Source organism: Carcharhinus amblyrhynchos, chromosome 1 (assembly GCF_965287045.1).
Source record: "Carcharhinus amblyrhynchos chromosome 1, sCarAmb.v2.hapA, whole genome shotgun sequence".
NCBI classification, from domain to species: Eukaryota; Metazoa; Chordata; class Chondrichthyes; order Carcharhiniformes; family Carcharhinidae; genus Carcharhinus; species Carcharhinus amblyrhynchos.
The window spans coordinates 152,053,082-152,076,008 of NC_137324.1; positions in this window are offsets into that span (position 1 = coordinate 152,053,082).

The following is a 22,927-nucleotide window of genomic DNA, read 5'->3' on the forward strand; positions in this document are numbered from 1 at the left end:
AACTGACCTTAGTTGAGGTGGGGGCTGGTGGAGGAAAGATGATGCAAGTGAGACAGTCTAGCAGTTGAGAAGAAATTTAACTTTTAGACGGAAATATAATGATATAACACGGTGAGATGGAGGGATTAGGTTCTGTTATAGGATAGCTAGGAATTAGAGGAACAGGAAAGCAGAGCCAAGACATCAAAACACAGAAATCCTTGTAATCACAGGAACTGTTTTTGTAATATGGCTAATGAAGTCAAAAGGTGCTTGTAAGATTTTTGTTAATTTCCAACGAATGATATTGAAATCTGGGCAGAGGATCATTTCTTGGTCTCTCTTTCTCTCTCTCTCATTAGTTTAAACCAGGTTAATAAGAAAATAAAATTATATTGGATCATAACTCCTGAGCTCTCCAGCATCTCAAAACTTTACAGGTAAGATTTTTATGGCAATTTCCCAGAAGTGCCAACTTCTTATGGACAATTGCCTTGTGTTGTGAACCATCCGAAAATGTGACTTAAATCGCAAATATCAGGGCTGGAATTCCCTGGCCATTCATGCCAGTGGGATTCTCCAGTTCCACCAGCAATGCACGCTACCCATAGGTTTCCCATCAGTGTGGGGTGATATCAATGGGAATTCCTATTGACCGCAGCACGACCAGAGAATCCTGCCTCCAGCAAAAAATGCATCTCCTCCTGCCAGCAGGAATCACATGGCTGAAAGGCCAAACAATTTCACCCTAGATGGTTCGGACTGTGTCACATCAATAGCTACCCTGAAAATGTTCTAATTTCTGGGTAATTATTGTAAAGGCCGAGACCACCCACTCCCCCCACCATGGGCCTCTCTCCACACCCATAACCTCCCAGAGGACAGCCCCACCCCCAACTAAGCACTGTCTCACGGTTTTCCCCAACCTCCAATGAGAATCCCCCCACTTGCACAGTATTTTTTTGCCCCATGGCCCACAGATCTGGCTTACATCCTCATACCCATCCAGGGCCTGATACTCACTGGATCTGACCATCTCTTGACTCAAAACTTCCCGCTCCCCACAAGCCCGACCTGACCTAAACCCCCTTTCACCTACTACAGGCCTGATCTGACTACCCAACTCCCCCCTCCCCTAATACCCTCTGCCCATACCGCTCTCCATACCCTTGCAGTATTGGCTCTCATCCCCACATCCGTCCGAGATCAGAGATCCACCAGATCCGACCCTCTCCCAACCCAAAACCCTGCAGGTCTGACCTGATCCCAACCTCTGCCAGCTGCAGGCCTAACCCAAATACCCAACTCCCCTTTCCCTGCCAAAGGTCCAACACCCACCTCCACTCCTCCTGAAGCCTGACACTCCCACTTTGCTCCTGAGTTCAGACCCTCATTTGAGTTCCAATCCACCGCTGAGATCCAACACATACCCTGAGGTCTGACTCCCAACTCTCTGATGGCCGAACACTCACCAAAGGCCCGACAACTTTCACCCACATCTGTGGTCCAAACTACCCCTCATGCCTGGACTTCTCACTTATACAGGCTCTTCATAACTAAATTCCTTTCCCTGGGAAAAGGATAATTGTGAACAATTTATACTTCTGACATCTAATGTCTATGAATTTCTAAAATGGTTCAATCCAAATTAATATTCTAATAGACAGACCCATGTATATAAAAAAAATTATTAAATACCCTCACCAAGCTGGACCGAATCTGTGTAATAAAAATAAAATACTGTGGATACCGGAATCTGATACAAAAACTGAAAATGCTGGAAAATCTCAGCAGGTTTGACAGCATCTGTGGGGAGAGAATGGAACCAATGTTTTGAGTCTTTGTCACTTATTTGTGACTGTTCTTTAAAACGTGAATGAAAAATTCGTGATGGTCAAGGAAAAGTGAGGGAACAAACTCATATCAATGTGACTTTGTCTTATTTGAAACAACATAGGAAATATTTTATAAATAAGTAATAACTAGTAATAACACTAACTGGGACCAACATGCCGACCAATGTCTGTGCTGCTCCTTTATTGACATTTGAGCATTGATCTTTATATTTCCATCCTTAATCTCAGCATTAACTGAAGTTGCATTAAATTTGCACCTGACCCTCCCAAAACAAAAAAAATTACATACTAAGTACAAATGATTGCAACATAAGTTGGGAATATAAACTGAATAATACCGAGTTTGAAGCAGATTTGTGGCAATATTTCATGTGTTACATTTTGTATTACATTTTTGGGTAGCATGATGGCATTGTGGTTAACGCTGCTGCCTCACAGCTCCAGGGACCTGGGTTCAATTCCTGGCTTGGGTCACTGTGCAGAGTCTGCACATTCTCCCTGTGTCTGCGTGAGTTTCCTCCGGGTGTTCCGGTTTCCTCCCACAGTCCAGAGCTGTGCGTGTTAGGTGCAATGGCCATGTGGAGTTGCCCCTTTGTGTCCCGGGATGCATGGGTTAGAGGGATTAGCGGGATAACTATGTGGGATTACGGGAGTAGAGCCTAAGTGGGATGTTGTCGGTGTAGACTCGATGAGCTGAATGCCCTCCTTTTGTACTGTAGGGTTTCTATGATTCTATACTTTGGTATTTCATATTACTGAGAAAGATTCAGCAAGTGTCTCTGTCCTTGAATGAATGAGATGAATATTGATGGCACCAATACTTAACACCTCTTCTCTTTCAACAATGGGGTTTAACCTCTGCTGATAAGAATGGGACATCCCATCCTGGTATGGAATAGGAACAAGACTGTGCAACATTTGCTGAAGTGGTAACCCAATCTTAATTCTGTCTACTGATTTTGTGATTTGATTTGATTCATTATTGTCACATGCATTGTTTCTTGTGTGCGAGACAGACCAAGCGTACCATTCATAGAGTACATTGGGGAGAAGAAAAGTGCTGAATATAGTGTTACTGTCATAGTTAGGGTGCAGAGAAAGGTCAGCTTAATATATGATAGGACCATTCAAAAGTTGGTTGGTACGTGACCTCAGGCTTTTGTATCTTTCACCTGATAGAAGAAGGTGGGAGAGAGAACATCCGGGGTGCGTAGGACCCTTGATTATGCTGGCTGCTTTGCCCAGGCAGTAGGATGTGTAGACAGAGTCAATGGATGGGAGGCTGGTTTGCGTGATGGACTGGGCTCTGTTCATAACCTCTGTAGTTTCTTGGTCAGACTAAGAGCCATACCTCTTCTCCTTTGCCCTCTCTTTGATGATAATGTTGAATGTAGATCTACAGACTCTAGCTGTTTCCTTGTTGTACCTTATTGATCTCCACGTGCCAGCAAGCGGCTTTTCGTGATAAGCGCCACATCTGAGGCTGGGCCTGTCATCTTTCCATTTCTGGATGGTAGCTGCTGACCACTGATCAAGAAGATAGTTCACCACTGTCTAACCTAGAAGCCCAGTTGTAGGGCTCCTGTTAACAGCCTGAGTAAAATCAGCCAAATCAGAAAAGAAAGGTGCTGAAACCTTCCTGGGACAGTTTCATTACTCACTGCTGTCTCCTCAGCTGAATCTGGAAGAGCAATAATGAATATTTTCTAATTTACTTAGCAAATGCTAATAATTGGTGGGAAACGCAGCATTGAAGCTTTTGACAACAATGACGACTTTCTCTGCCATACCAACACAGACTTAGTTCAAAAAACTCAAAGGGACTGATCCCACAATGTAACACTGATGGACCAGCTTCGGATGCATGTACCCCACTCAGCAACGTTGTCCCTCAAACCTCCAGCTGTCATTTTTAAACACTGCCCCAGTACACAAAAACTCACTAGGAAGCACCCTGCAACACTCCTTTCAGCAGTGGCAAAGGCACCGCCCAGGAGTGGCCAGGCAGTGCCTGGGCATGACCTTCTACCAATGCCACCCCCACACCCCCAGAGCGACCAACCCACCTGAGCCCCTCTGGGAGGTCTGCTGGCTAGGTGCACGCCTCAGCAGACCAGTCGGGTTTTACACCATTCTGCCATCATGCTGAAGTGAATGAGTTTTGTTACAGGTTTTGTGGTGAGGGGGGAAATGGTGATGTAGAAGCCTGATAATGAGGTGATAATGTATTAAAATGATGAGATGCCCTGTCACTGATGGAATGAGGTGACAATTGTGTCACACAGCTACATCGGCGTGAGACACAATTTTGGACTTCTCATGAGATGTTCTGGTCCCATCGCTGAACCCATCCAACAAAAACGGGAGTGCCATTATACGGGAGAAATACAAGTCAACGGCTGGATTTGCACCTGAGATACTGGGCAGCAAGCACTTGAGGGGGCAGAGGTGGGGCGTTGCTACTGGCTGGCAAGCTGGCTGTTTGTATGTGGCATTGCCACCCTATCCAGATCACCCGCCTTTTCCCCTCAGCAGATTTGATCAGTTGGCCCCTCACATGGCACGATTGTGCAGGCCTCCCAGAATGGGTGATGCCTGTTTTACAGTCCCAGCTCAGTGATGGAATTTCAATGAGCTATGAACCAACTGGAGCCTCACACACTGGCCCGAACCTGAGGGTGGAGTGGCTGCTCTGCTGCCTTTGCTGCAGCAATGGGCAGGAGTCAACTTTCTCGGTGTATTTCCCAAGCTGCTAAATATAAGATTTACAAAGTAATTGATGCTGTCATTGTACTGCATTATTTTTAAAGTATGCTAGTTACGTACATAACAGGCACAGTCTGAGGCAACCATATAGCTGTCTGGCTGTGGGACATAGTTGTGTATCATCACCAATTTGTCATGACCGTATGTGTTCTAAATCCTGAGCATTTGACCAGGTTATAAAGGGCAGAGTATCTGAACATTTCACTGGTAATATCTCCTTCTCCTTTGTCACTGCTGCACCAGGGTGCCACTCACGTTGGTTTTAACTTTTGGTTGCAAGAGGGTCTTAGCAATGGGAATGGTGGTTCTGATGCACCTGGAGAACATTCGCTGTTCCTTTTACAGGGAGAATGCAGCATAGAAATCTGTGTGGCCTCGGGCACATTTCTGTGATAGGTGCCTGGCAGAGCATTCTGCCCATTCTGCCAGCCTTGGACTGTGGGTACAGGGGACTACTCATAACGTGCTCAAAGTCCCCTGTGAGTGCAAAATCTCTGAACTCCCTGGAGATGAACTGGTGAGCATTGTCTATCATTATCCTCTGAGGGATAATGGTGAAGTATTTCTTGAGTTGATTGTGGTGGTGTTGCTGTTCATGTCTGGCTGGTGGTCGAAGTTGAACAAAGAATGCGAGTTGACTAGGACCCAGGGCTGCTTACTGTTCCATTCAAATATGGGAACTGTCATGAGTGATCCTGGGGGGTCTGGGACCTCATGTTGGTTCAGTGGTTCTTTGGCTTAATGTGGCTGAGCATGTTGCATGGTGCACAACTGGATACATCCTTTTCATTGCCACATACACGACAGTCAATACAGGGATCCCATCACCCAGGATCTATTTGCTTCCAGCACTGGGTGTCCTGATGGAGTTGCTGGGTATGGTACCTCTGCAGTGAGATGGAATGACGGATCGCTGGCTACACAGTATCAGTCCATCAGTCCTCTCTCATAGAGAAGGATGCACAGAGCTCATGGGGAATCTCCATTGAGGACTTGGGCCAGCTTTCCATAATGATATCGGAGCTGCCTGCATGTGAGATCTGTCTTAGGGCATTCTGAAGTTCTTAGAAACAATGAGAGAAGAGGACCTGTCTGGTCATGATGCCGTTGTCCTCCTTATGACCAGCCTGGTCAGTGGTGGGCAGGAATGCTCTGGAGAGGGCGCCAGCAAGGTACAACTCCTTACCTCATTTCTAGACAATACTGAAGCTGTAGCGCTGCGACCTGAGCATCATCCGCTGCAGCTGTGCAGATGCAGCGTGAAGAGGCTTTTTAAAAATTGTTACGTTTGGCTAATGATCAGTTTCAACACTTGTTTCAGTTTCAACTTTCTGGATGCAGACTGCATCAAATCCACGCTGGGAGGTATCTGCTGATAGGAGTGCTCGAGCGTCGAATATTGTCGCACTGAAAGGGCTAAGAATGCGTGTTTGAGCTTGTTAAACAATGGTGTGATCTTCCTGTCAACACTGTCGATATCTTAGCAGAGAAACTGAAGAAGAGGTTCAGAGGCCTCACTGTAGTGGGGAATGAACTTGGAAAGATCATTTGTCATGCCAAAGAAGAATTGCAAAATATGCTTGCCCTTGGGAATGGACATCTGTTGTATAACTGTTGTCTTGACTGCATCTGCTGTTAGCAGTGAGCAGGTGACCCACATAGGGAACTGGTTGACCCTGAACCTGCATTTAACAGTGTCTGGGTCTGTGCTCAATGGAGATTAGAAGGATGAGGGAGGATTTGATTGAAACTTACAGAGCACTGAAAGGCCTGGATAGAGTGGATGTGGGGAAGATGTTCCCATCAGTAGGAGAGACTAGGCTCCGAGGGCACAGCCTCATAATAAAGGGGTGACCCTTTAGAAGCGAAATGAGGAGGATTTTTTTCATCCAGAGGGTGGTGAATCTATGGAATTCATTGCCACAGAAGGCTGTGAAGGCCAGGCCATTGCATATGGTCTGAATTCTGCTGAGGACTAAACAAAGATGTGCATTATTTTCATACACTGTATGACCCCAGACCAGGATGGCATCGACAATGGTTTCACAGGGTTGTCCTGCACTATACTCCATGCACTGTTAAAACAGCCCCCTACCAGTGGAGATCCCATGCAGAGGAAATGGTATCTACCTCCCAGAGACATGAATGTAGTAAGTTTAGAGGATTCTCCATCTAGTGGTACTTTCTAGAGCCCATACTTTGCATCCAAGAAGCTGAAGACTTTGACATTAAGTGTGTCAGCTATACCTATTCAACCATCTTCATAGGGTGAGGTTTGAGCGGCACCCTGTTTAGCTGGATTGGGTCAATGCAAATCTTAACTGTGCCATCTTTCTTCATTGCAGGCGCCGTTGCTGAAACTTACACAGTGGCCTTGTCTGTGTGGGTGATAACACCCAGTATTCTCACCCAGCCCAGCTGATCAACTACCTTCTGCTTCATAGCTAAGGTCATAGCTAACCTCTTGGGACACAGACTGCTGGTAGTACCGAGTAATCTAGCCTCAAATGGCATATTACTGGTAGCTTCCCAGTGATGTTGCAGTTGAATCAATTGTTCCTTGACTAGTCCTTCTGGGGCCTGGTGTTGCAGAGTTTGCACATCTGGACCAAGATGGATTAAACCCAGTGTGATGCTGTCCTGAAGACCCAGCAGCAGATGGAAGATAATTCTGCTGGCATGAATGGCGGGAATCCAAACTGAGGGAGCAGGAGAGTTGTGAATATCAATTCACCGACTATTGCAAAAGAATAGGCCCCAGCGTTAAAAATGTGTCTGCCCAATGTATCTCTGATCACTTAGTGGTTAAATTAATGAGCTAAGTTGGTACAAAGACAACCAAAGCAGGGAACTCCTATAATCAATTCCCTGCCAGTTAATTTCAGTCTGGGTGGTGCAGGGTTGATACAACTAGCCTCTGTGTCTATGGGTTTGTAGGAGGAAATCACAACAAATATTTTGGGCAGGATTTTCCAGCTGAAGACCCAGCAGCAGCTTTATGGTTTGGTCAATGATAGGAAACTGGAAACTGCCTTGTATGCAATGGTGAGAAGCCACACCTTCCATGTGAATGCCTTATCCTCCATATGCCATGAGATCCACCTGGGTGTTAGAATCTGGTGTTACACATGGGTCTATTTCCTGGGCAGTACATTGCACTTTGCTCCAATATTGATCTTTACTTTGGGTTTTGTGTTGCTGCAGGCAATGTTTAATGTGGTGAAAATCTCGCCCTTCTCTTTATGGTGTTGATGCTCTCACAGTAGAGTGTTTTTGGAGGTTCAGTGCTCAGGTTTCTCTGATTAAGCTCCAAATCATTGACCCTGTTCATGCTCCAAACCCCGGAGCAGTGATCAGCTGCAATGTGGCTGGTGTCAGAGGCAGGCTGCTGTGTCTTGGATTTGCAAAATTCCCCAAAATAGTTCCATTTGCCACATTTGTTGCAGTATTTACCCAATGCCAAACATCTTCTTCTGTTCTGAACGATGGCTACCGCATTTGGGGCAGGGGCATTCCCTTTGTATTATAAAACCTTCTGTTTCCCGCCTTAACTCTTGGCTGTTTCTTTCTGATTGCTCATTCAGCATATAGATGCTGATCGCAGATTCCACCATTAAATCTTTCTCGCAAAAAAGCTGATTATTGACAGGATCACTCTGGACCCCGCACACAATGCGATCTCTCACAAGTTGATCAGTGAGGGTGTCAAGCACACACGTTTCTTTACTAAGATTTTTAGAGTTGTGGTGTCCGAGTGAACTGATAGATTAATTTTTTGGTTGGTAGTATTGAACACGTACCCATCCAATATGATGTTCTTTATTGCCATGCAAATGTGCTCAAACCTTTTTAGCAATATCTCAGGGCCTCCCTTCACTTTTTCTATTTGGAAAACAAAGACTCCAATTTCTCAACTTCCTTGGGGCCCGCTAGATTTTAGTGCGTATCCATAGTACCTTCCTTGATTTGCCTGATAGGCTGACACTGAAATAGATAACCATTCTTTCTATAATTCTGTCCAGTTGTCTGCGACATTTTCACCAAACTTCAGGAAGTCAGTGAAGTTCCTATGCCATTCTGCCTACTCCTGACATCATGTAGAAGGCACAATGACTGGCAACTAGCGACCGACAACAATGAAGCTTTATTGCTAATTCTGAGCAGCTCTTCCATGCTTGTCTGCCTGTCCCCAGGTGAGAACAACCATGCTCCTGACCAGGGATCCCTTTTGTACCCACATCATCCAAGCACCTATGTAACTACCCAATCCATCAACCCTTCTGAAAATGGCAATTTATGAGAAATAGGATGAAATCCTGATAGAACTCGATTCAACTTTAAATTCCAGTTGCCATTTAAGCACCCACCAGCTCTTCAATTTCAGACTTTATCACATTCCCAGAGTTACTGGCAACTCTCTAAGTTGCTTAGTTATCTCTAAAAATAGTTGAATTTGCTTGACCACATATTGCAAATGAGACATTACTTATATTCAAATCTTCACTTAGACCCACATTTTTGCACTTTCCAAAGGGGAGGGTGCATCACTGGTTCATGATGAGAGGTAAAGGGGGGAATTTTCCCATTCCGTCCACTACAGGAATCGTAGCAGATTGTATGTGTTGGGGGGGGCTGAGGGGGTTGGGGGGAATGCCATGCAAATGTGCGTTAACCTCGGGCGGGATTTTCCCTGTTTGGGGTGAGCGCAGCCGGAAAATCCCACCCAAAATATTTGTTGCGATTTCCCCCTACAAACCCATAGACACACAGGCTAATTGTATCAACACTGCATCAGCCAGACTGAAATTAACGAGTAGGGGAAATTGATTCTAGGAGTTCCCTGCTTTGATTGTCTTTGTACCGACTCAGCTCATTAATTTAACCACTGAGTTATCAGAGATAGATTGGGCAGACACATTTTTAATGTTGGGGCCTATTCTTTTGCAATGGTCGGTGAATTGAGATAAACAATTCTCCTTCTCCCCTCAGTTTGCATTCCCGCCGTTCATGCCGACAGGATTATCCAGCCCCGCTGCAGTGATCGGGGATTTGGCTGAGTGCCAGGTTCTCTGTTCTCTCTTGCAGCAGTGGCGGTGGGTCGTGAACAGTTGGAAAATTCAGGCTATTGCTTGAGGCCGGTGTTCATGCATCATAAGTTGCATTTTTTTTTTGTTTTTTACAATTTCATGTGGTTTCTGAGAATTAATCTATTTAGAAAATGCGTTGCCATTCTATCCCCCAAATCTCTCTGCATTACATCAGGCTGTTACATTGGCTCCCCCATCCTTACTGGACTGCAGCAGGGAGGCAAGTGAATACAGATTAAGAGCTTCCCATAAATTTGAAGGGATAACCAGAGGAAGTCTACCTGAGGAAATGTCTTATGGACTCGAAATGCTTGCTCTGCTTCTCTCTCCACAGAGGCTACCAGACCTGCTGAGTTTTTCCGGCATTTTCCATTTTGATTTCATGAACCCCTTTCTCGGCTGATGTCAAAATAGTGATGGCGGAGCTGTGAATGGTTGAAAGAAAAGAAAGCAAAGGAAGAAACAGGAGAAATTGGATTTCTTGTTTCAAATGGTCATCTCACAGTTTTGAAGTAACCTCGTACCCATCGCTTTAAGATGGTGAGGAATCCTTAAAAACTGCCATGTTTCTTGGATGAAGGAAGTGTTGTAAGGTTCTGCACCCTTAGATTATTAAAATGGAGGCTAAACATATGTTAGTGATTTAAAGAAGGATCAGATACAGGTCAATGATTTATAGTTTTATATAATTAAATACATCATTTGCTGGATGCCATTGTATAATATTTATGCATTGGCACCATACAGTACTCTCAGCACTTTCATTTAAATTGCTATAACAATAAGCAAACACAAACCTCGGATCTCCTTTACATTAGTCAAAACTTGCTGCTGCACAGACAGATTTGCAGTGCACACAAAGAGCTACTGAAGACTTTCGTTCCATCCCTCGGGCTAGGGATTGGAGTGTTGTAATATTCCAACGGTTCTAACAGCGGGTCGCACTCAGGCAATCTGGAGTTGTGCGTCTGCCTCCCTTCAAAACAGTTCTGGTGTTTCTAAAAGGCAAGAAATGTCACCCCTTTTTTTGGACGCAGTTCAGATTGGATTTCTGCCAATTGCTGGAGTATATCCTTTCAAGTTAAGTCTGAATAATCCTTTTGCTGAGTCTTTGTTCTGCAAGATCATTTTATTTAAGTATCTCCCACTTAGAAATAAATTATTAAGAAATTATACACTTTTAACAGGATTGCCAGTGTGCTCCCGACTGAAAGAGAATTTAAACAGGGACACAGCCAATCTCCTTTCAAATGAAAAATGAATTGAGAGCAAGGCCTATAATCTCTACACAGAAGGTTTGAGGTTGTGGAGACAGATATCTATCATAAAGCTGATCGGTGTTGCAGATCTTGCAACTGTTTATATTGAAATTTGAGAGGCTGGAAAAATATTTGATCAAAGAGTATAATATGTGTGAATTAGAGTGAAGGAAAAGTCTTCTCATTCATCTGCTGGTGACAGCAACCAGGCAACCATCCGTTCTGCTGGTCACTTGAGATCTGGAGAGCAGGCGTTTTTGACATCAAATACCTGGCTAGGACCTTGCTAAAATCTATTTTCTTTCCAAGCACTACAGGGTTTCCTTTATCATTGCGAGTAACACGAAAAACATTGTGTTTGTATAAGCATGTTAGCCTCAAGCACTAATTAGAGTAAATGTTTGCCTATGGAGGGCTCATTTTCACTTTGGACCTTATTAGAACACAAGAGACTTATGGATCTGATTTTAAAGGGGCCACGGAGGTTGCAGAGAGTAGAGTGGTGGGGTGATGGCAAATGTACACATATGCTATGAAGTGAGCCAGACTAAAGAGATATTCTGGATGGTCAGTGTCTGGTCAGTTTTACAGGCAGGGTCTTATTTCAATCAATGTTCCCTGAGTCCTGTCCAAACACGGACTGCTTCCCCACCAGGCTGCCGGATAGAAGCTGTTGGTTCTCAGCTTGAGTCTGAAGCTGAAGCCAAGGGCCTTTAGAAATGGTCTTTTTGGAAGGTCTCTTGATGCAGGAGTGAAGAGGAGGGGAAAGTGAGTCCCAGATTGTTTTGCTGAAAGCCAGAAGCAAACATCATCCCACATCCCACCCCAGTCTCATCAGCCGGCGATGGAAACCCAACATAATATTTGAAACTCGACCTGGGGATCTTCTTTTCTACAAATCCACTGCTGACAGGTTATCTCTAAGTGCTCCTCTCCTTTCAGCTTCCAAATTGCAATTAAGTCTTGCACTGGGACCTGTGTATTTAAACTAGGCAATTGCTCCCTGCAGATGTCCTTCTTGCCAACTCAAGAGAATAGGTGAATATCGTGACATGGTGGAATCAGTGAGGTTAAAGTCCTGCCTTTATATTAGCTGTCCCATTGCCCAGTTTCAGCCATGCATTGGGAGCTAAAATCTTTCATTTGATGGAAATGCAGAATGATTGTAGTCAAGCAGAAAATAAATGCATGCCTCCCTCCATAACTCACTGTTATTAGTCTGTAGAGATTGAAGTCCCTTCACTAAAATCCCTTTATTTACAGACTCTAACAGCAGTACACAGAGTGCTAGCAGTTAGCAGTCTACCTCCAGGAGTGTCAGAGGAAGTGACATTCCCAGTTAAGTACAAGGCAAAGACTCCCTGATTGGATCCCTAATCAGTAAAGTTAAAAGTTTATTTATTAATCACAAGTAGGCTGACATTAATACCACAATGAAGTTACTGTGAAAATCCCCGAGTCACCACACTCCAGTGCCTGTTCAGTTACACTGAGGGAGAATTTAGCATGGCCAATGCACCTAGCCAGCATGTCTTTTGGACTGTGGGGGAAAACCAGAACACACAAAAGAAACCCACGCAGACACAGGGAGAACGTGCAGACTCCGCGCCGCCAGTGAGCCGAGCCAGAAATTGAACCCGGGTCCCTGGCGCTGTGAGGCAGCAGTGTTAACCGCTGTGCCACTATGCTGCCACTCAGGGGGTTCATACTCCAATAGGCCAATCTCAATGAAGTCATTATACCCAGTTAGACCAGGAAAATTTTACAGTCAAATTCAGGCATAAGTTGAATTGGCCTGTCTTTGACAGAACAATGTCAGAGCTTCATACAGATCTCCTCAGCATCCCTGAGGCCTGGGAGCAGTTAACATGGTCCTGCTCCTTATCATTATCATGACTTCTTCTGGAAAAGACACTTGTCTGAGGATTGGACATGGGGAAGAAGTGACTTTACTCTGCTGTGCCTCCCCAACTTTTTACCCAGACTCAGGTTTAAAAATTTGGGTCTGCTTATATACTACCTGACACATGAATGGTGAGCTCTGCTGACTGCGAAACTGGGACTCAGGCCTCATCCAATGGAGTCAGTAAACTGTGCAGATTTGCTGATGAATCTTCACTGAAGGTTTGTTCATTATCCGCAAAGGAGGTAAACGAGGAAGGGTGGGAGATCAGGCCTTGGGTTGTGGGGGGAGCCAACTGGGGTTGAGAGATGAGGCCAAAAGTGAGTAATCAGCTGCTGGACAGGTACTGTAACTTGACGGGGCAAAAAGCACGCATTCTTTTCATGTGGATTTGGAATAGACACAACTACTCCTCCCAGTTTCATCTTTAGATGAATTGAAAAGAACATGTAATTAAATTATTTTCCCCCTTTTAAGTGCACTCTTAGTGCCAATGTAACCACCTTCACAAATATACAGGATCACATAATTCTGGTCAGAAGGGCGGCATGGTGGCACAGTGGTTAGTACTGCTGTATCACAGTGCCTGAGGTTCAATTCAGGCCTTGGGTCACTGTGTGGAGTTTGCACATTCTCCCCATATCTGCGTGGGTTTCCTCCAGGTGCTCCAGTTTCCTCACACACTCCAAAGATCCATGGGTTAGATTGATTAGCCAGGCTAAATTGACCCTAGTATCAGAGGGATTAGCAAAGTAAATGTGTGGGATTACGGGATAAGACCTGGGTGGGACTGTGATTGGTACAGAATCGATGGGTCGAATGGCCTCCTTCTGTACTGCAGGGATTCAATGAATCTAAGTGTTCTCATGTTTCTTGTCCACCCTACTCGGAGGTTGTATGACACCTGGAAATAGACACTTTGCAGGCAGATTTCTAGGCCTCACTGTCTAAGCTTCCCGCACAGAATAGTTGGTTAAGAAAGACACTAAAGGCATCCAGTGCTTATGGAATTATATCCTAACAAGAACTTAGTGTCCTGAAATAAGGGAGGAGAGAGAACAAGAAGGGAGCAGATCTGAGAATAAGTTCAAAAGAAGAAAACGTCAAAAAAAACTTCCATGGCTGTACATTTAACTGAGCAAACAAACTCCACAATTTACTGGAATTATTGAGTTCATGTACACAGAAATGTACAAAAATCAAAGTAATCAGTTTTGGCTTGTATTAAGAAAGATTATACACGAAGAACAATGGGAATGAATTTATGCGGAGTTGTCCACTCAACTCCATGTTGGTAGGAGACTCAGACACCTAGGAAGCATTACACAGGCTTTGTTTGTCCAGGGTTTCTGCTGCTCTTTCACTGCAGGTATAGCAGGAAAATTGAATATCCTTGTGGAAGTATATTCCCCATGAATACAGAATAATGTACGTGAAACAAGATACACAATTTTTCTCCTATTTAAGGGAAATCACTGGGGTCTTGTACTTTTTGCTTCGACCAGACCAATAATAATAGAAGTTCTTGCACATGTAAAAGGGCAGACCATGCTGTCAAATCACCAGGTTAATGGTGTATTTTGTTTAATTAGAAATTAATAAGTACCCCAGTTGCTGGGCACTAGGAAAAGCACAATTTGATCTGAGAAAATTAATATTGTTTTATGGCAGAAAAATCATGTTCGACAAATCTAATTAGATCTCTCTTCAGATACACTTTGCTAACAGAGAAGTATCATGACAGCAGATCATAGCCTTGACCTACCTGCGGACATATTGAACTTTTGGTGAGATATGTGTTTTTTTAGAAAAGGAAACGTAGGCAAAAGTTTGCTTACTGTAAAGTAACTACTTACTGGAATTCCTAAATGGATTATACTTGGTCAATTCATCCACAGAGAACAGAATGGGGCACCTTTTGGGTGGCACAGTGGTTAGCACTGCTGCCTCACAGTGCTAGGGACTCGGGTTCGATTCCTGGCTTGGGTCACTACTTGTGTGGAATTTGCACATTCTCCCCATGTCTGTGTGGGTTTCCTCCGGGTGCTCCGGTTTCCTCCCACAGTTCAAAGATGTGCAGATTAGGTGGATTGGCCATGCTAAAATTGCCCTTTAGTGTCGGGGAGCTAACAGAGTAAAAACGTGGGGTAATGGTGCCGGCTCGATAAGCCGGATGGTGTCCATCTGCACTGTAGAAATTCTATTATTCTAGAAGGTTCACAGAAAGTATCTCATGAATGAAAAGCTTAAGGCATAAGGAGCCTTTGAGGACTCTGAGCCTGTACTACATGCAGTTTAGAAGGATGAGGGGTGATCTCGTTGAAACTTATAAAATACTGAAAGAGCTGGATAGAATGAACAAGGGAAAGATGTTTGCATTAGTAGGAGTGACAAGGATCCAAGGGCACAGCCTCAGAATAAAGGGATGACCCTTTAGAACCAAGATTAGGAGGAATTTCTTCAGCTAGAGAATGGAACTCATTGCCACTGAAGGCTGTGGAGGCCAGGCCATTGAGTATATTTAAGGCAGAGATAGATAGGTTCTTGATTGGTAAGGGGAGCAAAGGTTACAGGAAAAGGTGGGAGAATGAGGATGAGAAACCTAGAGGCCATGATTGAATGATGGAGCAGACTCGATGAGTCAAATGGCCTAATTTTGCTACTATATCTTATTGTCTTACGGTAAAGTGGCCATCTGAGATTATTACAATGGATTAGAACTCATTAGATTAGATTGAGATTTTGTTAACTGACAGAAAGTAGGGATCTCTTATTCTGACATTCTCACTTATAACACCTACCTTTTGTTTCTTTACTGAATCCATTACTATGCCTTTTGCCTTCCACTGCTAATCCATTTGCCATTGAATTTTTCTTGGTGTCTACCTTATTACAAACCTTCCCTTTTGTTATTGTGCCTCCCTACCTCTGCCTCCCACAATCTCCCTGCCCTGTACTTCCTTGAAACCTGTTATTTTTTCAATCCTTTCCAGTTTTGATGGAAAGTCATTGACTTGAAAGCTAACTTCATTTTTTTCTCCATATATGGTGCCTGATCTGCCGATTGTGGGAAATTGTAAAATATCCACCTTCATCATAAGAATAGAAATGCAGAATTTTTTTTGACCAGAAGGGAGACTGGTAAATGTTGCCTTTCAGAGGGATTGGGAATTCTTATACAAAAATCATGGAAAGTCAACTTGCAGGTGCAGCAAGTGCTTAGGAAAACAAATGATATGTTAGCCATTATTGCAAGTGCAATGGAACATGAAACTCAGGAAATATTGTTCCAATTACTAGTGCTTTGAATAGATGACGCCCAGAGTACTATGCACCCTTTGCTTGTCTTATAGTGAATTCTTTGAAGGTTCACTAGGTTGACTCCTGAAATCATGGTTGACTAAATTGTGCTACCCATGCAATTGAATAGAATGGGCTTGCATTCTCTGGAGTTTAAAAGTATGAGAGGTGATCTCATTGAAATGCATAAAATTCTTAGCTGACTTGACAGGAGTGATGTTCAGAGGATGTTTCTCCTGGCTGCAACTTTTCAGGGAGCTAAGAGACAGAGATACGAAGAAATTCCTTCACTCAGAAGATTGTGAATCTTTGAAATTCTTGAACCCAGAGGGCTGTGGATGCTCAGTCAATGAATGCATTCAAGGCTGAGATCAAGACATCATAAAATCTACAGTGCAGAAGGAGGCCATCTGGCCCATCAAATCTGTACCTACAACAACCCCACCCAGGCCCTATCCCCATAACCCCACATATATATCCTGCTAGGCCCCCTGACACTAAGGGGCAATTTTACCCTGGCCAATCAACCTAACCTGCACATCTTTGTAGCAATAAGGCAAATCAATGAAAATGGGGGATGAAGCAGAAAAATGAAGTTGATGTAGAATTCAGCCATGATCTGTTGAATGGATGAGCAGGCTCAAGGGGCCATAACCTCCTGTTCTTATTTCCTAGCTGATAACTTCAGGCAAATGTGTGGTTAAACTCAAATACCCAAAAGATGCTGTCAGAATTATCCCATTCTACTCTTAGCTTCACAACTGTGGCATCTCACAGTTTGCAACATCACTGAAAATGATTGAATGAATGGCATGAGGTTGTTGTATTTGCATGGTGGACTATGCTTGCTGCAGATGTCTTGTCATTTTAAATCAAAGTAGCTTTTTTAAAAATGTGCTAAGTGTCAATATCTCTGTCACTGACTCTCTCTGCTTCGGGCTGTAATTCTCAGAAATATTAAACATGTAAAACTTAAAGTAAAGCTTTTCTGAAAGTACTTTTTCTGCCCCTCTTTTAATTTAATCTTTCTTTCTCTCTTACTTCTCTTTTTGAGTTGCATTTAATTTATTCGTTGCATTTCTTTACCTCAACCCTTGCGCAGTTAATTTCACAATCCTTTAGTGTGGATGGTTGAAGAGATGAACAAACAGTTGCTTGCCATATCCCTGATGCCCTGTTTCCCTTACGTTAACATTCTTTTTGATTTGTTTTGATTTAGTAGTGTCACATATATTAGTATACAGTGAAAAGTATTGTTTCTTGTGCACTATACAGACAAAGCATACTGTTCATAGGGAAGGAAAGGAGAGAGTGCAGAATGTAGTGTTACAGACATTGCTAAGGAGTACAGAAAGATCAACTTAATGCAAGGGTAGGTCCATTCAAAAATCTGACGGCAGCAGAGAAGAAGCTGTTCTTGAGCTGGTTGGTATGCGACCTCAGACTTTTGTATCTTTTTCCTGACGGAAGAAGGTGGGAGAGAGAATGTGCAGGCTGCGTGGGATCCTTAATTATGCTGGCTGCTTTTCTGAGGCAGCGGGAAATGAAGACAGAGTCAGTGGATGGGAGTCTGGTTTGCATGACGGATTGGACTTAATTCACAACCCTTTGCTCAGCTTAGACTATTAGCAACCGATGCAAAAAAAATGCAATAACTAAACGTGTAAATGAATTCTGGCTATTGACAAATGCTGTTAGATGTTCTGCTCCAGTTATATCTGGGGCAAGGGATAAAACGAAGTAACATACTAGGTTCGATTCCCAGCCCGAGTCACTATCTGTGTGGAGTTGCATATCCTCCTGCTTGTGTTTCCCCAGGGTGCTCGGGTTTCCTCTTACAGCCCAAAGATATGCAAGTGTGGTGCATTGGCCATGCTAAATTGCCCTTAGTATTAGGGGGACTAGCTAGGGTCAATGCATGGGGATAGGGCAACGGCGGGATTGTGGTCAGTGCAGACACAATGGGCCTATTGGCCTTCTCCTGTAGTGATTCTATGATTCTATACAAGAATTTACATTTCGTATGGTATTAGCAAGGGATATTGTGCTTTATTTGGGATTAGACATACGTGTCATCGAGAAAGCAAACACCAAGGAATTAGAATATTGAATTGAATTGATTTGTTATTGTCACATGTGTTGGGAAACCATAAAAAGTATTGTTTTTTGCGTGCTATACAGAAAAAGCACACCATTCATAGAGTACATAGGGGAGAAGGAAAAGATAGGATGCAGAATATAATGTTACAGTTACCAATGGGTTGAAGAGAAATATCAGCTTAATGTATAATAGCACCATTCAAAGGTCTGATGGCAGCAGGGAAGAAGCATTGGAAGCATTCCCTTTTCAAATGGCGTCATCCAGATTAGAACACAGAATGTAGAACATAGAAAAAGCTACAGCACAAACAGGCCCTTTGGCCCACAAGGTGCGCCGATGATATCCCTACCTACTAGGCTTACCTATAACCCTCAATCCTATTAAGTCCCATGTACTCATCCAGAAATCTCTTAAAAGACCCCATCAAATTTATCTCCACCACCACTGATGGCAGCCGATTCCACACACCCACCACCCTCTGAGTGAAAAACTTACCCCTGATATCTCCTCTGTACCTACTCCCCAGCACCTTAAATCTGTGTCCTCTCATAGCAACCATTCCAGCCCTGGGAAAAAGCCTCTGAGAATCCACTCTATCTATACATCTCAATATCTTATACATTTCTATCAGGTCACCTCTCATCCTTCGTCTGAGTATACCTCAACCTATACCCATAAGGCATACCACCCAATCCAGGCAACATCCTTGTAAATCTCCTCCTTTCTTAGGAAAGGCAATTGTACTTAATAAGGAAAAGTAAAATGCTGCAGTGACTAAAAGTCTAAAATAAAAGCAGAAAATGGTGGAAAAACAGAATGGATGAAAGGTCATCAGCCTAAAACACTAATTGTGTTTGTCACAGCTTTTGCCACATCTGCTGTGTCTTTCCAACACTGTTTGTACATAATAAGGGCTGTTTAATAAAAGTGGAAATGAAAAGCTGATGACAAGGAATAGAATTTGGGGATACGTCTCCACAAGGATTCTGAGTTTCTACATTAACTTCAACAGAAGGGAGCGTAAAGATAATTTTTCTGTCTTTCCATGATTCTTCAACTAAAGAGTGATCAGGAGAACTGTCATGGAATCTTACCACCTTTCTTTCAATCCTACATATTCTCCTCCACACTAACTTTATTTATCTAAGAGGGAGAATGAGATGTATGGAAGTTATATAAAAAACATGTGTCATGATGGAATGGAATTGGGCAATAAATATAATGCTTACATGCAATGATACCATTATGGTCCAGGTGCTCTTGTTCAAAAAGAGAAGTTAAGTTTGAAAACATAAATCTTATCTCCGACCTCAGACATATTCTCCTCCTGAGAATCTTGTTTCCTTGTGTGCTTGAACCTCCTCATCCTGTTATCTCTTGGAAAGAATTTTGGCCAGCAGAAGCTCCTGTTGCGTTTGGCGGCGAGTTCGTTCAGTTCTCCTGGCTTGAGTTTCAGATAACATGTATATAGGGGACTGCCGTGCTCGAAAGCAAAAACTTGCATTTAAATAGCACCTTCATTGTGGGGAAGCTTCCCAGGACACTCTAACAAGAGAGATTCTGCTTCAGAACAAGGGCGGCATGGTGGCACAATGCTTAGCACTGCTGTCTCACTGCGCCAGGGACCCTGGTTCGATTCTCAGCTTGGGTCATGATCTGTGCAGAGTCTGCATGTTCTCCCTGTGTCTGCACAGGATTTCCTCCCGGTGCTCCGGTTTCTTCCCACAGTCTGAAAGTCTGGTTAGGTGCATTGGCCATGCTAAATTCTGCCTCAATATATCTGAACAGGCGTCGGAGTGTGGCAACTAGGGGATTTTCACAGTAACTTCATTTGCAGTGTTAATTAAGTCTACTTGTCACACTAATAAACTTTAACTTAAACTCAGAATTTGACATCGGGCCACATAAAGTGATGGTCGGGCAAGTTACGTAGCTTTTAAGGAGCATTTTAAAAGAGGAAGGAGAAGCAAAGAGACTGAAAGTTTCAGGGAGTGGTGACAGCGTGGTAGCACATTGTCTATTATTGTTGTTTCACAGCATCAGGCACCAGAGTTCAATTCCAGCCTTGGGTCACTGTCTGCGTGGAGTTCACACATTCTCCCCGTGTCTGCGTCGGTTTCCTCTTGAATGCTCTGGTTTCCTCCCATTGTCCAAAGATGCGTGGGTTAGGTTGATTGGCTATGCAAAATTGATCTAGTGTCCACTTGATCCACTTAGAAAGGAAACCAGAACTAGGGGGCACAGCCTCAAAATAAGTGGTGGGGGTGGGGGGTGGGGGGTGCGGTGGGGAGCGGGGGCAGTTTAGAACAGAGTTGAGGAGGAACTTCTCTTTTTGAACAAGAGCACCTGGACCATAATGGTATCATTGCATGTAAGCATTATATTTATTGCCCAATTCCATTCCATCACGACACATGTTTTTTATATAACTTCCATACTTCTCATTCTCCCTCTTAGATAAATAAAATTAGTGTGGAGGAGAATATGTAGGATTGAAAGAAAGGTGGTAAGATTCCATGACAGTTCTCCCTCAACTCTCTCAGGGGGTGGTGAATCCCTGGAATTCTCTGCCCATTGAAGTGATGGAGGCTACCTCGTTGAATATGTTTAAGTCACGGGTAGATAGATTTCTAATAGACAAGGGAATTAAGGGTTATGGGGAGAAAGCGGGAAAGTGGAACTGATCCACTTCAGATCAGCCATGATCTTATTGAATGGCAGGGCAGGCTCGAAGGGTTAGATGACCAACTCCTGCTCCTATTTCTTATGTTCTTATGTCAGGGAAATTAGCAGGGTAAATATGTGGGGTTAACAGAATAGTGCAGGGTTGGGACTGTGGTTGGTGCAGACTCGATGGGCCGAATGGCTTCCTTCTGCCCTATGAGGATTCTATGATTCTATGAATGAATTCCAAAGCTTAGAGACAAGACAGTTAAAGGCACAGCCAGTAATGGTGGAGAGAAGGAAACTGGGGATGAGCAAGAGGCCAGATTTGGATGAGTGTAGATATCTCAGAGCATTGTGGTGCTGGAGGTTACAGAGACAGTGAGAGACCATCCTATGGAAGGATTTGACAACAGGGATGACAATTTTAAAATTGAGGCCTTGCCAAACCAGAAGCCAATTTAAGTCAGCCAGCTCAGAGTCAGAGGTTGGACAGATCTTGGTGTGAGTTAGGGTTAGTGTTTAGAAAGAGCTGAAATTTGCAGAGGGTAAAGTTGCTAAGCATGGCATTGTGGGTTCACATTCACTATGCAGTTTGTTGCTTGTGGCATCAGCATAAGATGAATTCTAGCAATTTTCCATTTTGCTGAATAGGGTTGCCATGGCAAAGAGGCCTAAGGCAAGGTTGAGGACTGAGTGTTGTGCATGTTGTTTGTTCAGTCTTTATAACGATAAGTCTTTTGAATGAACCTCCTTATACTAAATTATGGAATGTGGTTCTCATGTTGAATCATAAATTCAATAATGAATATTACATATCATGTAATTACATTCAAATAGAGGTCTTGTGGTGCAGCGGGTAGCATCCCTGCCTCTGAGCCAGAAGCTCTGGTTTCGAGTCCCACCCAGGACTTGATGGCCAAGGAAGGTGCATTTGTAACACAGCCAAGCAGGTTGAGTGTGTCAATCTGCAAATCCTTCCAAACATACCAATGTCTGGTAGTAAGAGACAAAGTGATTTCTGGTTAACCATGCTTGATGTGGAGCCGCATCCCTCAAGTTATAAGCCCCTAGTGACAGATTAGTCACTTGTTCCAGGAACTACTAGTTATGGAAACAGACAAAAGTCTGCCTTAGTGCACCACTCGGTGTAGGAGGAGAGTTGGAATTATAATGGAATGGTATAATACAATTTAGCTGTGTATTCATGTTGGATTATGCAATACAAACACAATACGAACTGATTCTGTGGAATCATGGGACTGTTACAGTACAGAAGGAAACCATTTGGCCCATCATCAGCCGTGCCAGCTCTGCACGAACAACATAACCAGTCTCATTCTCCAACTTTCTTCACTGTGGCACTGCAATTTTTTTCTATTCCATTTTAAAACCAAGCGTGAATCTGCCTCCGGCACACTCACACTGTGTGTTCCAAATCCTACCACTTCCCATCACAACTGATGTCTGTGTGCTATGGCTTCAATAGCAATGAACTGAACTGGAACAGGGAGGTAGTTGTCAGCACATTGGCAACCCTAAGTTCATTAAGTTGTCGGTGGTTTGGGGAAATGTTTCCAACATTCACTGGGATGATTGGGTGCTTTTGAATCGGATTAACTTGTGGAAGTGCTTCCTTCACATCAGCTTGTGGGGTAGAGATTCACTTAAGCAGCGGCCTACAGGGATCCACGTTAACAGTGGAAGGGTTTAGGGAGAGTCTGGCCATTTCTTAATAAATTAATTGAACCTAAAGTGGACAGTATCAGATAGGGCAGTTTTGGTCTCCTTATTTGGGGAAGGATGTGGTGGCAGTGGAGGCAGTTCAGAGGAGGTTCACCAGATTGATTCCAGGGATGGAAGAGCTATCATACGAGGATGGTTGAATAGCTTGGGCTTATATTCACTGCAGTTCAGAAGAATGAGGGGGGGAGGAGCCGATTGAGGTATATAAAATGCTAAAGGGGATTGAAAAGGTGGAAGTTGAATAGATGTTCCCTCTTGAGAGATAG